The following is a 14560-nucleotide window of genomic DNA, read 5'->3' as shown; positions in this document are numbered from 1 at the left end:
CTGGCCCATTGTGGCTTTGCATTGCTTGCTGCTGAATGAAGTTATAGCTAATGGAATTATGTTGAGTTCAAGATTTTTGGAGGAGGCACCTGGGTCTAGAGAAGGAGGAGGGGTTACCCCTATACACTGAGCTAGCCAAACCAGATTTCAGTCATTTATTCATTCAAGAAATATTTACTGAAGACCTGCTATGCACCAGGCACTATAGGTGCCGAGAATTTAGCAGCAAATAAAGCAAAGATCCTTGCCCTTGAGGAGTTTGCCTTCTGCTATAATCAGGAAGCCAGCTCGGACTTCTGGGCAACTGCATTTCATCCCAAGGGTGGTGGGATTTGAGGCATGAACAGGTGATAGCGGTCATGTGTGACATGTCTATTCCCACTGCTCTCCTCACCCACTCATGATCTTAGCAAATCAAAATGGTCAACATATTTCTCTAGTATTTTTTCTATGAGCCAAGCACTGTGCTGTGTTCTACCTCTGAGGGAGGTGTTATCATTATCCCCATGTTACAGGAAGGTTCAGAAAGCCGTCCTAGTCACACAGCTAGCCAGTGGTTGTGCTAGATTGAAACCCAGGGCTTTCTGACTCCAGAAATTCACTGACCCCCTTCCATCCCCAGGCAACCTCTTTTAAAAAAAAACCCAAAAAATGCCGGGTGCGGTGGCTCAAGCCTGTAATCCCAGCACTTTGGGAGGCCGAGGCGGGTGGATCATGGGGTCAAGAGATCGAGACCATCCTGGTCAACATGGTGAAACCCCGTCTCTACTAAAACTACAAAAAATTAGCTGGGCATGGTGGTGCGTGCCTGTAATCCCAGCTACTCAGGAGGCTGAGGCAGGAGAATTGCCTGAACCCAGGAGGCGGAGGTTGCGGTGAGCCGAGATCGCGCCATTGCACTCCAGCCTGGGTAACAAGAGCGAAACTCCGTCTCAAAAAAAAAAAAAACCCAAAAAATAAATCTTTATTGTCTAGATATTTTCAAAATCCCCCACAAAGATGCTATGTTCTCATTTCCCCCATTTTCTTTTCTTCCATACCTCTGATATAAAGGACATTATTTTTATTTTTTGAGACAGAGTCTCACACTGTTGTCTGGGCTGGAGTGCAATGCCGTGATTTCAGCTCACTGCAACCTCCGCCTCCCAGGTTCAAGTTATTCTCCTGCCTCAGCCTCCCAAGTAGCTGGGATTACAGGTGCCCACCACCACGCCTGGATGATTTTTTGTATTTTTAGTAGACATGGGGTTTTACCATGTTGGCCAGGCCAGTCTCAAATTCCTGACCTCGTGATCCACCCACCTCAGCCTCCTGAAGTGCTGGGATTACAGGCGTGAGCAACCACGCCTCACCTATAGAGGACATTATTATACCATATTAGAACTTCACCCAGGTGTCCAGACAGCTCCCCACCTATGTATTCCTCTTATTTGTAAGCTGCATGTTCATATAGCTATCTAAGATGCCAGGTAGCCCTTGTACTCCATTTCCCACTTTGTTTCACCATCACCGGTTTGCCTGTTAACCCACGGAGGAAAGCTTCGGGATTGAGGGGTAAACTTATCGTAACTACAGGTGAATACTGCAGGCTCCTGGGCAACCTCTTGGCCCCTATTCCTATACCCATTTTTGTCATGTCATTGAAACAATTTCCTGATTTCCCCTTTCTCCTTGCTTTGGACAGGGACAAAGTGTCTTGTTCATTCCTGTGGTCTAGGCACCTGCATGAAGATGAAGGCCTAGCACCCTTCATTTCTCCATCCTACCTTTCTTTCTTTCTTTCTTTCTTTTCTGAAATGGAGTTTTGCCCTTGTTGCCCAGGCTGGAGTGCAACGGCGCTGTCTCAGCTCAGCGCAACCTCCACCTCCTGGATTTAAGCAATTATGCTGCGTCAGCCTCTCAAGTAGCTGGGATTACAGGCATGCACAACCACGCCTGGCTAATTTTGTATTTTTAGGGGTTTCTCCATGTTGGTCAGGCTGGTCGCTAACTCCTGACCTCAGGTGATCTGCCTGCCTCAGCCTCCCAAAGTGCTGAGATTACAGGCGTGAGCCACTGTGCTCCTCAATCCCACTTTTTAAGAAGCTTTCTCTATGCTGGGTGCTGGGAATATAGACAAGTCACAGAACAAGACACACACCCCTGGAGGGAGACAGGCAAGTAACAGGTGTCACAGTGTAATGGGTCTGGTAGGATAATCGGAGGGACCAACAGAAGTACAGGAAAGGGCATCCAAGTCAGATCAGTGTGGTGGGAACCAGTCAAGGAGGGCTGCCTGGGGGAGTTGACACCTGAGCTGAGTCCCAGATGAGAAGCAGGAGTTGAGCAGGTAAATAAAAGCAGTGGGGGTGTTCCAGACAAAGAGAGCAGCACATGGAGGGTGGAGAGGCGAGATGGCAGCATGTGCGCATGGCTGGACTGTGGATGGAGGCGGGCTTATCTCCCACTAAGGAGTCCTGCCTGGCCGCCCCCCCCACTGTCCTCCAATTCATATCTCCCTTCTTGTACCTTTTGCCCTTTTCCCATCCTTACCTAATTCATATCAGGGTACTTTGCACCAGCCCAGTACCCTCACCTCCCTGCCCTAGAGCCTCAGGCTTCCGGAGGCCAGGTCATCACCACCTCCTCCTATCAGACCTCCTCCCCACACCCCGTTCCTGCCTGAGCTTTCTTACACATTTAAAAATCCAGATGCCTAGGTTGCTTCCCATACCAACAAGATCAGAATGTCTGGGGGCAGGGGCCAGGTGTCAGTGTTTTTTAAATATCCCTGGATGATTCCATTTTCAGCAAAGTTTGAGGACCACTGTTTTAGCCTTGATGAAGCGCCCATTCACCTCCTGTCCCTTGGGCCCTGGGTTGCAGATGACCTGGTGATTTTTTTTTTTTCTTCCAGATTTACTTCCTGGACTCACGGGCCCGGGTCCCAGTACAAATTTCTGCTGAGCAATCTTGTCTCTGCTCTGTTCCTGACCTTTGCCTAGCCCTGGGCCTCCAGTCTGCCGTGATTACCTCGTCTGACCTATCTCACAATCACTAGGTACTTAATAAATATTTGCTGTTGGGGGCTGGGTGTGGTGGCTCATGCCTGTAATCCCATCACTTTGGGAGGCCAAGGCAGTTGGATCACAAGGTCAGGAGATGAAGAACATCTTGGCCAACATGGTGAAACCCCATCTCTACTAAAAATACAAAAATTAGCTGGGTGTGGTAGTGCACATCTGTAGTCCCAGCTACTCTGGAGGCTGAGGCAGGAGAATTGCTTGAAGCCGGGAGGCAGAGGTTACAGTGAGCCAAGATTGCACCACTGCACTCCAGCCCTGGCGACAGAATGAGACTCTGTCTCAAAATAAATAAATAAATATTTGCTGTTGATGATGGCAAGACCTTGAGATTGATGAGAGTCTGGCCAAGAGGATCCTTGATGTGGGAGATAGAAAAAGGCTTTAGGGTCAGGCAGACTTGGATTCGAATACCAGCCAATTCTGCTTGCTGTGTCTGAGCCTCAGTTTACTCAACTGTGAAGAGGAGGTAGCAGGAATGAAAATGCCTACCTTGCTGTTTGTTGTAAGGACAGAGACACTGGCTATGTAGAGGGCCCAGCAGCTCACAGACCAGTTGCTCTGGGAGGAGACCGCTCTTACCTTGATGGCAGAAAACTGTTTTTGGGCAGGGCAAGTGGGACATTAGGAAGGAAGGCAACTGTGAGCCTTTTGAAAAGGACCCAGGCCAGGCGCGGTGACTCAAGCCTGTAATCCCAGCACTTTGGGAGGCCGAGGCGGGTGGATCACGAGGTCAAGAGATCGAGACCATCCTGGTCAACATGGTGAAACCCCGTCTCTACTAAAAATACAAAAAATTAGCTGGGCATGGTGGTGCGTGCCTGTAATCCCAGCGACTCAGGAGGCTGAGGCAGGAGAATTGCCTGAACCCAGGAGGCGGAGGTTGCGGTGAGCCGAGATCGCGCCATTGCACTCGAGCCTGGGTAATGTGAGTGAAACTCCGTCTCAAAAAAAAAAAAAGAAAAGGACCCCACACAAGGGGGTGAATGGAGAAGGTGGTAAAAGTCTATGGGCAGGGGTCACAGGGATCAGCCAGAGAATGCCACCACCCTGCCTGGGGAATGCAGAGCAAAGTCCCTGGTGGGAGTTTTCCTGGGAAGCCAGAGAAGCATCCCATGAAGACAGAATCAACATTTGGGTACCCTCAGTACCCAGAGGCAGCAATACCGACTACAGTACAACCACACTGGAAGAAGTCCTTCTCTGCAAAGATCTCTGACTCTTCCTCCTTCGTGGCACCAGTGCTGCGGAACCAGCATGGTGGGGAAATCATGAAGCTGGAATGCAAGCATTATAGACTTCACAAACTTCTTCTCCCCCCAGTTACTTCAAGCGAAGCAGGTGAAGCTTCAGGCTGCCTAGAAGATGAATGTTTTAATAGCAAACAGGATGGGAATTTTTGGTATCTACAAGAGTAGAGTCTTGTAGATACCAAAGGGATTTTTGGATCACATTTTATTTCTCACCTGAGCAAGAAAAGCTATAGTAGCGTCTCAAGCCGGGGACAGGAGTGTCCAGAGGAGTTCAAGGGGCTCTGGCAAAAAAAATCAAGAGGCTGCGTTCAAGAACTGGCTCCCACATGTGCTGGGTGCTGGTGAAATTGCTGCCAAATGCCTGTGTGGCCTTGGCAAGGCCCTTTATTTCTCTGGGCCTTGGTTTCTCTAGCTGTGAAATGACTGTTCTAAAAGAGCCCTGCCGGACTTTGGCAGTCTGTAAGAAGACCTGAGTTCTCCTCTCAGTTCCAAGCAGGAAAATTGAACATATCCTGAGCCCAAAGCCTGTGACAAACTCTGGGCAGCTTCAGGAAGTCAGGCAGTGAAGTCCAAAAAATGATCTCTTTTGTATAGTGAGGAAATAAAAGGTTTAAAATTTGTAGTTTGATGATGTCAATTGCCATGTTAATTTTTATATTATTATTTTTTTCATTTCCTGGTAATGAGATGCTATGTTATCTTTATTTATTTACTTATTTGTTAGAGACAAGGGTCTCGCTTTGTCATCCAGGCTGGAGTGTAGTGGTGGGACTATAAACTCACGCTGTCTTGAATTCCTGGGCTCAAGTGAACCTCCCACCTCAGCCTCAGCAGCTGGGACTAAAGGCATATAATACCATGCATGGCTAATACTTTTCTGTAGAGATTGTGTCTCACCATCTTGCCCAGGCTGGTCTCCAACTCCTGGTTTAAGCCATCCTCTTGCCTTGGCCTCCCATGTTCTTTTTTAAGCTCTAAGCTTCTTTAGAGCACAACTTACATACCATAAAGTTGACCTCTTTTAAAAGTGTATATTGCAATGACTTTTAGTAAATTTACAGAGTTGTGCAACCATTACCACAATCTAATTTTATTTATTTATTTATTTATTGTGATGGAGTTTTGCTCTTGTTGCTCCAGCTGCAGTGCAATGGCATGGTCTCGGCTCACTGCAACCTCTGTCTCCTGGGTTCAAGCGATTCTCCTGTCTCAGCCTCCTGGAGTAGCTGGGATTACAGGTGCCTGCCACCACACCCAGCTAATTTTTTGATACTTTTAGTAGAGATGGAGTTCACCATGTTGGCCAGGCTGGTCTTGAACTCTGACCTCAGGTGATCCACCGGCCTCAACCTTCCAAAGTGTTGGGATTATAGATGTGAGCCATGCCTGGCCCACAATCTGATTTTAGAATCTTCAGTCATCCCATAGAGATTCCCTTATACCATTCCCACCCCTACCTCCACCATCTTGGGGCAATCACTAATCTACTCTGTGTCTTATAGACTTGCCTTTTCTGGACATATTCTATGAATGAAATCTTATGTGTTTCTTTTGCATCTGAATCTTTTCACTGAGTATAGTATTTCTGAGGTTCACCCATGATGTAGTATGTATCAATACTTCATTCCTTTTATGACCAAACAATATTAGACATATATACCACATTTTATGTCTTTATTCGTAAGTTGATGGATGTGTGGGTGGTTTGCATTGTGGGCCATTACGAAAAATGCTGCACTGGACATTTGTGTTCAGTCTTTGTGTGGATATATGTTTTCAGGTATCTGGGGTAGATTCCTAGAAATGAAAATGCTGGGTCGTATGGTAACTGTTTAACTTTTTAAGGAATGGAATTTCTTTGGTTATTTAGGGTACTTTGCATTTTCTTTTTTTTTTTTTTCGTCTTTTTGTTTTTTTCCTTTTTGTGGAGAACGGGGTCTCGCTATATTGCCCTGGTGGGTCTCGAACTCCTAGGCTCAAGCTGTTCTCCCGCCTCTGCCTCCCTAAGAGCTGGGATTACAGGCGTGAGCCACAGCGCCCGGCTGCATTTTCATGTACATTTTAGGATCAGCTTGTTAATTTCTGTAAAACATAATCTGCTAGGAGTTTGCTCGGGATTGAGCAGAACACACAGATCTATGATACATTTTGTAGATTTCATTGTGCAAGCCGTGCACTACTTTTGTTAAATTTAGTCCTCAGTGTTTACTTCTTTTTGATGTGATGATGTGCAATGTTGTTTTATTATTGAAAGAAAGAGAAAAAGAAAAAGTAAAATTATCCAGAACATACAATATTTGGGAAATTATTAAGCAAATTATGGCCTGTTATATTGATGGGATATTCTGGAGCCACTAAAACTGACTGTTCTGTGCTTCCTGCAGAAAGATCCCCCTGATCATGGCAAATGTTAAAGGTAGGGACCCCATCTAATTCATCGCTCTCTTCACAGGACTGAGCAGAGAGCCTGGCACAGACTTAATGCTCAATATGCCAGCCACGGCCAGGCGTGGTGGCTCATGCCTGTAATCCCAGCACTTTAGGAGGCCGAGGCGGGTGGATCACGAGGTCAAGAGATCAAGACCATCCTGGTCAACATGGTGAAACCCCGTCTCTACTAAAACTACAAAAAATTAGCTGGGCATGGTGGCGCGTGCCTGTAATCCCAGCTTCTCAGGAGGCTGAGGCAGGAGAATTGCCTAAACCCAGGAGGCGGAGGTTGCGGTGAGCCGAGATTGTGCCATTGCACTCCAGCCTGGGTAACAAGAGTGAAACTCTGTCTCAAAAAAAAAAAAAAAAAATGCCAGCCACTGGTACTGGCCACCAAATATTTGCTTCTTTTCCCGTTGCATTTTCCCAATTCCCCAACCCCCCTTTTTTTTTCTTTTTTTTTTGAAATGGAGTCTGGCTGGACACGGTGGCCAGCACTGTAATCAGCACTTTGGGAGGCCGAGGCAGGCAGATCATCTGAAGTCAGGAGTTCGAGAACAGCCTGGCTAACATGGTGAAACCCCATTTCTACATAGATACAAAAAATGAGCCAAACGTGATGGCACATGCCTATAATCCCAGCTACTCAGGAGGATGAAGCAGGAGAATCGCTTGAACCCAAGAGGCAGAGGTTGCAGTGAGCCGAGATCATGCCATTGCACTCTGGCTTGGGCAACAAGAGCGAAACTTTGTCTCAAAAAAAAAAAAGGAGGTGGAGTCTCACTCTGTTTCCCAGGCTGGAGTGCTGTAGTGTGATTGCGGCTCACTGCAACCTCTGCATCCCTGGTTCAAGTGATGCTCCTGCCTCAGCCTCCCACGTAGCTCAGATTATAGGCATGAGCCACCACGCCCAGCTAATTTTTTGTATTTTTAGTAGAGACGGGATTTCATCCCTTTGGCCAGGCTGGTCTCGAACTCCTGACTTCAGGTGATCCGCCCACCTCAGCTCCCAAAATGCTGGGATTATAGGCGCAAGCCATGACACCAGCCACTCTCCCAGGTCTTAAAGTTAGTTGTGGCCATAAACTAACTTCGTCTTTAAACTAACTTTATCATTTAGATACTTGCTGTATCTAAATGAAATGGGAATGAATGTGATATATGTCACTCCTGAGTGGAAACTTTAACAGCTGCACCAGCACAAAGCTTATACTCTTTTCACCTCTGCAGAGGTGGCTCTAGTCTGGGCCCTGGAGCCGGGTGACATGGAGAGACACAGCCAAGGGACATGCAGCGTAAACAAGAAATACAGCCTGACAAGAGTCACTGAGCTATTGGTGTGGTTTGTTACTGCATCATAACCTAGCTCATCCTGACTAGTAGGTGGGCAAATGTTTGCTGGAAAAAGGAATTAAATGAAAGAGCAAAACATTAACTTCTCTGTCTTTGCTGATGAAAACTATGCCTTTTCTGATTAAAATGAAAAATGCTTGAATATGGCAGTAAACCTAAGAGAATGAGGAAATTAAAGCCAGCTGGAGGGGGACTGTGAGTGAATTGCTTCTCTTTTTTTTTTTTCTTTTTTGAGCCGGAGTTTCACTCTTGTTACCCAGGCTGGAGTGCAATGGCGTGATCTCGGCTCACTGCAACCTCCACCTCCTGGGTTCAGGCAATTCTCCTGCCTCAACCTCCTGAGTAGCTGGGATTATAGGCACGTGCCACCATGCCCAGCTAATGTTTTGTATTTTTAGTAGAGACGGGGTTTCACCATGTTGACCAGGATGGTCTCGATCTCTTGACCTCGTGATCCACCCGCCTCGGCCTCCCAAAGTTCTGGGATTACAGGCTTGAGCCACCGCGCCCGGCCTGCTTCTCTTTTGAATGTATTTTAATGGATTTTCAGCCCCACTCATAATAGGAGAAATGGGAACTAAAAAGAAACTGAGATTCCATTTTTACCTAGCAGACTGGCAGAGATTGAAAGGTCAGATACCATACTCAGTTGCTGAGGGATACAGCATTTTTGTATATTGCTTGGGGGAGTTTGATGATCACTATCAAAATCCCCTTTGATGCAATAATTCTGCTGCTAGGACTTTATCTTACAAATATCCTTGCACACAATGACGTAGGTAAAAGGTTGTTCACTGCAGCATTGTTTATGAGCAAAGACTGGAAATAATTTAAATGTCCATAAATAGGAGATTGGTTAAGTATATTAGGATCCTACATACAGTAGAAACCATTCAGCCATAAATAGGAATGAGGGACAGGGCCCAGTGGCTCATGCCTGTAATCCTAGCACTTTGGGGTGGCTCACGCCTATAATCCCAGCACTTTGGGGCCAAGGCAGGAGGATCACTTGAGCTCAGGAGTTCAAGAGTAGCCTGGGCCACGTAGTGAGACCTCATGTCTACAAAAAATACTTTCTAAAAATTAGCTGGGCATAGCGGCATGTGAATAGTCCCAGCTACTCAGGAGGCTGAGGCAGGAGGATGGCTTGAGCTTGGGAGCCCAAGCTGTAGTGAGCTATGATTGTGCCACTGTACTCCAGCCTGGGGGACAGAGCGAGACTCTGTCTCAAAACAAAACAAAAAAACAGGAATGAGGAAGCATCTACGTACATACAGAGAATGAGCTCCAAGAATGTTAGGTAGGAAAGAAAGGTAGCAAACACAGTGGATGGTGGACGGCGTGCTGCGACTTGTATCATAGAGGTGAGTCGTACCCATACCTGTGCAGCCAGCACATTGAACGAGGCAGGACTCATGGTGTACCCAAAAAAACAGTTTTGTCTTTTGTCCCCACTGTCTGTGACTTTCCTGGGCTGGTGCTTCTGGTGCCTTGGGTGAAATATGAGCAGTTCCCATGAGTTGATACTCTCAGATTAAAAAAAAGAAAATGTTTCCAATCACCTTAAGTTATGAAACAATTTGATTTTAATAATTTAGAAGAGCAAAGATAGTCAAAACTTCAGACTATTCAGTCAAAGATTTCCTCTCTCCCAGCCCAGGCCTGCCCCAGGTAGGAGGACAACTTCTTTTCTTCCCTCCCTTCTGCTTTCCCCCCACCCCTTCCTTTTCTCCCTCCCTCTCTCTCCCTTCTTTCCCACCTTTCCTTCCCTCCCTCTCTTCCTTCCTTCCTTCCATCCATCCATCTCTATTGAGCACCTACTGTGTGTCAGGAACTGTTCTGGTTCTGAGATACAGCAGTGACCAGGCAACAACAGATGACCTCTGGGGGCTTACATTCTGGTGGGAAAAATGAGACACTACAGCAAGGGGTCCTTCGTGCCCTGAAGGGAGATAAGACTGGGAAGGGTTATTAGGGGGGAACTGGAGGGTGAGTGGGGGAAGTCAGAGTTAGTTTATTTCTTAATCTTTATTTGTATTACTGTTATTTTTGTAGAGACAAGATCTTGTTCTGTTGCCCAGGCTGGAGTTCAGTGGCAAAATCATAGCTTACTGCAGCCTTGACCTCTTGGGTTCAAGTGATCCTCCTGCCCCAGCCTCCTGAGTGGCTAGAAAGTTTTTGTTTCTTTGTTTTTTAATTTTTGCAGAGATGAGGGTCTGTGTTACCCAGGCTGGTCTCGAACTCCTGGGCTAAAGTGATCCTTCTGCCTCCGCCTCCCAAAGTGCTTGGATTGCAGGAGTGAGCTACCACACCTGGCCAGTGGTAGTTTATATAGGTATTCAGAGGAAGCCTCTGTGATAGGTGACATTTGCTTGTTTGTTTGTTTATTTATTTATTATTTTTTCTTAAGAGACAGCGTCTGGCTTTGTCACCCAGGCTGGAGCACAGTGGTGCAATCATAGCTCACTGCAGCCTTGAGCTCCTGGGCTTAAGCAATCCTCCCACCTCAAGTCCTCCACTTCAGGCATGCACCACCACACCAGGGTAATTAAGGTGACATTTCAGTAGACCTGAGGGAAGTCAGGAGGCCAGGCCTCCTGCTGTTTGGAGTTGTGTGACGTGAGCCAGGCACAGGGCCCTGCACTTAGGAGGGCCCTATGCTGGGTGTCAGCTCTTCTGTCCCTATCTTGAAGATCTTAATTTGTATGTACATTTTTTTTTTTTTTTTTTTTTTTGGGACAGAGTTTCCCTCTTGTTACCCAGGCTGGAGTGCAATGGCACGATCTCGGCTCATCGCATTCTCCGCCTCCTGGGTTCAGGCAATTCTCCTGCTTCAGCCTCCTGAGTAGCTGAGATTACAGGCACGCGCCACCATGCCCAGCTAATGTTTTGTATTTTTAGTAGAGACGGGGTTTCACCATTTTGACCAGGATGATCTCGATCTCTTGACCTCGTGGTCCACCCGCCTCAGCCTCCCAAAGTGCTGGGATTACAGGTGTGAGCCACCGCGCCCAGCCTGTATGTACATTTTCATTGTGTACAGGGTATGCAGCCAGTCCTGATGAGGCCAGATGAGTCCAGGCAGAAGGAACACCAAGTGCAAAGCTCACACGGTGGGCAGTTGTTGACATCTTGGAGGCTGGATAGGAAAGGAGGCCATGGTTGGCCTCTCCTCTCTTTCTGCCTTTACCCTTTCATCTCCTCCCCAGCTGCCCACTGTGGTTCTGGCACCTCCAGGGCTGATACAGGAGATAGAAGGGAGAGGTTCCAGAGTCAGGAAGGATCTGACTCCTGGGTACTGTCTTGAGCGAGCGTTGATGTTCTCTGGGCTTGGCAGGGGTTAAAGCTGACACTCAGCTGGGTGCAGTGGCTCATGCCTGTAATCCTAGCACTTTGAGAGGCTGAGGCAGGTGGATCACCTGAGATCAGGATTTCTAGACCAACTTGGCCAACATGGTGAAACCCCATGTCTACTAAAAGTACAAAAAATTAACCAGGCATAGTGGCGTGTGACTGTAATCCCAGTTACTTGGGAGGCTGAGGTGGGAGAATCACTTGAACCCAGAGGGGCAGAAGTTACAGTGAGCCAAGACTGCACCACTGCACTCCAGCCTGGGCGACAAAGTGAGACTCTGTCACAAACAAACAAACAGCTGATGCTCTTTCTTGTTTGAGGGATGGGAGGGGCACTTTCAGGGAAGTCCTGGTCTGCCTTCCCTGCACAAAGCCTGGGACAGAGACTTAGGTGCCAGAGTTTGTATGGGAGGTGATCCCTGGAGGTCTAATGAGACAGGAAGGAGATTGCCGCTTTAGGTAACGGATCCCTAATTCCAGGAACCCCAATGGGCAGAAAGAATGAGTTGTCTTCTTGTGAACCAGAATCCGGGGTTTTCTCAACTGCTCCCGCATCCCACAGTGTCAGCTGCCTGTGCTTCTAGTGTGCCTCCAAGCTGGTGGCTGAGCATCCCTCCCAGCTTCAGAGGGAGCCAAAGTGGAGGAATGCCAGGTGGGCAAGTGGGGTGGGGTTAGGGTCAGCATGTATGGCACTGTTCCCACTGCAGAGGCTGACTTGAGCTAGACGGAGAAGGTGTGACCTGGCACACTCGTATGCCTGCACCCCTGCGGGTGCTTGCTGCGGGGTCTCCCAGATGCACCCTTGTGGAAAGTGGATGGGTCTCCACCAGCCAGGTGCTCATGATGACTTCTTGGATCCCAAGACACCCCTGATGCCTCCAGCTTCTTCCTGCTGAGGCCTTATGCCCTGAAGGAGACCTTCCTGGGATCTGGATCCGAGGCCGCCCCAGGAGAACTCTCTCCTGTGGCATCCTGTGTGTGCCCTCCTGCTGCAGCCCTCTACGTCACTGCATCAGGGGGCTTCAGCCAGTCCTTTCTCTTTGAGGTTCTCAGGAAAAAGTCAGACACCAGATCACAGGGTCCCGGGGCACACCCAGCACCTCTCTGACTGTCTCCTGGAAGTCCCCTCCCTGTGCTTGAAGTGAGAGGGAAACAACCCCCTCCCACCCAACTTTCTACCCCTGCTTTCCTAATGTCATCTACCACCACCAGGTCCCCTGTGCACCAGCCCCAGAGCATGATGACGGCTCATTCCCTAAGCTTACCTCTCCCCTCACACCTCTGTGCCCTGGACATGCTGTTCCCTTTCCCTGAAAAGTCCTTTCCTCTCCTCAAGGCTTGGTGAACTCCTCCTCATTCTGTGAGACTCATCTCAGGAGACCATAAAGCAGTGAATCTGTCTTGGAAATCAGTCCTGCTCCACCGTGCTCCCAATACACCGTGCTCCACTGCCCTGTGCTCCCATCTTCCTGTGCTCCCGCTGCCCCGTGCTCCCACTGCCCTGTACTCCCATTGCCTGGTGCTCCCCCTGCATCATGCTCCTGATGTCCTGTACTCCTGCTGTGGAGTAAAGAATTGAAATAGAGTAATACTTGGCATTTCTTGAGCAGTTACTGTATGCCAAGCACTGTAAGCCCTTTCTTTATATGATTTCATTCACTCCTCCTGCCAGCTCTCTGCAGTGGATGTCTTTTTTTTTTTTTTTTTTTTTTTGAGACGGAGTTTCGCTCTTGTTACCCAGGCTGGAGTGCAATGGCACGATCTCGGCTCACCGCAACCTCCGCCTCCTGGGTTCAGGCAATTCTCCTGCCTCAGCCTCCTGAGTGACTGGGATTACAGGCACGCACCACCATGCCCAGCTAATTTTTTGTATTTTTAGTAGAGACGGGGTTTCACCATGTTGACCAGGATGGTCTCGATCTCTTGACCTCATGATCCACCCGCCTCGGCCTCCCAAAGTGCTGGGATTACAGGCTTGAGCCACCGCGCCCGGCCTTGCAGTGGATGTCTTGACCCTGCTTTTGAGTTGAGGAGACCAATGTCGGGCGGTGTTACAAAGCTTGCCTAGGTCACAAAGACCTGGTACACAGTAGAGCTCAAGTGTGAACCCGGGCAGAATATACCCATGTGCTTCGCGGCTTTGCTGCCTCCAGTGAATGGTGGCCTTGTTTTAGGGGAAAAGAAAAGAAGGTGTTGGGGACAGCTCAGGCCCCACACATCTATTGTTTCTCTTACTTTAGGTCCGCTGAAACCCTTACTGATGCTCTCCCAGCTCAGAGCCTGACTCCTTTTGTTCTCTGAGCTGATGGTCTCCCAGCTCAGAGCCTTTTGAGTCCTTTCAGGTACTGGACTTAGGTTTGCCCAGGAATCCAGTCTCGTCGGAGACCTTGATCTACTTGGGGCTGAGCCTGGTAGCTGGCAGAGCAGCCAGATGATGCACAGGCTACCCAGTAGGCTCCCTTCCAGGGTTCAGAGCTCACATGGTTATAGGGGTCCGAACTCCTGGAGCCAAGCATCATCAGCCTTACCCAGGTGGCCAGAACGCTGTCAGACTGCCCAGACTGGGCTGGGGAGGGCAGGGTGGGGAGGCACCCTGGGTGGGAAAAGGAGTTGAGCAGAGCAGGACAGAGAAGGAAGTGTCCCTGCCTGCAGCTTCCCTGCTTGATATCAGCACTGTGGCGCAGATAAGAGCAGGCTTGGATCCAGGTCCACCACTGGCCAACTGGGTGGCCTTGGCTAAGTAGCATTCTCCCAGGCCTGTTTCCTCATCCACAGATGAACATTATTGGCAGAACAGCCTTAGGGACCTACAGCACATACAAGGCGCTTTGCATCTGGCCATAACTGTTCCCTGTCTTTACTTTTACTATTTTATCATTCAGCTCTCAAAGCACACCTCCAGATCCACTTCCAAGAAGATCCACTTCTCTGGAGCTGTGTGACCTGGGACACGAAATTCCTCCTTTCTGGGCCTCAGTTTTTCTATCCATAAAATGGGGATTGTAGGGGCAAAAAGGGTAATCTCTATCATAAGGGTCATGGCTAACACTCCTATAACAAAGGCAAGTTAACAAGTGAGAAGCATAACAGATTTATTTCATTATAGTT

General features: G+C 48.4%; 1 pseudogene; it reads right to left on the bottom strand.

Annotated features, from left to right (window-relative positions):
- Positions 1-1002: 1002 nt before the first annotated feature.
- Positions 1003-1627, bottom strand: LOC116566630 (annotated as a pseudogene).
- Positions 1628-14560: the final 12933 nt, after the last annotated feature.

The sequence above is a fragment of the Sapajus apella genome, unplaced genomic scaffold, assembly GCF_009761245.1.
Source record: "Sapajus apella isolate SASKATOON/1434 unplaced genomic scaffold, GSC_monkey_1.0 scaffold43, whole genome shotgun sequence".
Lineage (NCBI taxonomy): Eukaryota > Metazoa > Chordata > Mammalia > Primates > Cebidae > Sapajus > Sapajus apella.
This window is presented reverse-complemented; position numbering and strand designations above follow the sequence as displayed.